Source organism: Sinocyclocheilus grahami, unplaced genomic scaffold (genome assembly GCF_001515645.1).
Source record: "Sinocyclocheilus grahami isolate Dianchi unplaced genomic scaffold, SAMN03320097.WGS_v1.1 scaffold211.1, whole genome shotgun sequence".
Lineage (NCBI taxonomy): Eukaryota > Metazoa > Chordata > Actinopteri > Cypriniformes > Cyprinidae > Sinocyclocheilus > Sinocyclocheilus grahami.
The window spans coordinates 484,818-486,450 of NW_015505390.1; positions in this window are offsets into that span (position 1 = coordinate 484,818).

Here is a 1,633-nt window from a genome sequence, read left to right on the forward strand (position 1 = left end):
TTTTGCCTCAACTCACACTCTTAACACCATGTCCAACACTGTGGTTTAACCACACTATAACTCATCTTCTCTCAGCCTCACTGTCCAGTCTAACACCACCTCAGAGAGACATACTGGACTGTGTACTTATTTGAGAGACTGCGAAATTATGCAGTTGGTGTCTGTCAAAAAAATATGCAGCATGCAGACTCACAGAACAGTCAAAATATAAGCAGAATAAATGAATCTCTCTTGAGTTATACCAGCTTAACATCCATGAATCGTTTTACAATTCCTGGTTAACTCGTGTTATTAAGCTGATGCTTGGGAGCAGATAACAGTATTGGAAAGGTAAAGAGAAACAGAGATGACAAAACAGAACAGGAGAGTTTTATGCAGGTAATTGCAATCTTTATATAGAGATCTCTATCTATACTGAGAAGCTGACTGCAGGCATAGCACATGGTTTCCATAGCTACTGTTCCAGTGTCACATGATTTTGCACTAACATGTGACATTTTCTCTGCTTAACTGACTCTCCACAAGGAGTCAATGAGCCAGCATGCCACTTCAGCTCTTCTAAAAAATTCCAGTTATTTTTATATACTGAAATCCAAAAATGAATCAAATGTTCCAGAGTCTGTATTTTGTAGATTTAAGATTAAGATTAAAGATTTTGTATTTCATCCCTTTATGCATGACAAAATTTGATCTTGCTGTATTTCATATTTTAGTATACATAAAGAATGAGACTGACTTAGCAAATATCATGATGCACCATGATGTACAAAGCGAATAGTCATTTGTGGTTTTAATGCAACCCTGTTGTAATCAAACATTCCTTTTATTGATTTATGCATTCAGTAGCACACACATTTATATGCAGGGTGAGATTTGTGAAGAAAACAGAGGGGGGGGGTGAGACTTTTTAAAACTTTTTTTTTCCACAGTCAAAGGTTGACCCAACTCTAGGATAAGGCTGTAGCCTAAGAAACCTAATGTTAGTGTAATCTGTTAACAACGCAAAACATACATGTCTTTTTAGGCAAGTACCAGATATAGTTGTCATGTCATAAAATATTTTTAATATGACTGAATTTGTATTTAACATGATCACAATTTAATAAAAACATTGTAAGTTAGGCCTGTTAATTGTAGCAATTTAATTTTCATGGTTTTTCAACGAATAAATTATATAGATTTGATAGTTAAATGTGTGTATGTTAATGAGATCCAATCATTCGTAAATAGGGCGCGCATGCACGCTCATTCACAGCTACGCAAATTACGTATCTAGGAATGGTGTGGAATCCTTGGACTCAATTCTCAGGTTTGGTAAGTTATATAGCATAAATGCATAAGAGACTAATAGGCTATATGCCTAACAATAAATGAATAAATTAACGTGTGTCCACCAGACCGTTTTTAGCCAGCTGACATAATGCCTGGTGCTCTTTTGAAAACGACCAGCTGGTGGTGCTTGAGAGAGCTTTGGAGGCACTGCATTTTTCTGGAGTGACGCATTGTTTACATGTAACATGTTAGGAGTATCTTATTTTGAAGAATATTACTGAATATAAAAATGCAGTAACCAGCAATATTAACTTCTCTATTGTTGTGTTGTACAAGTATGATCATGGTTGGTCAATGTAAT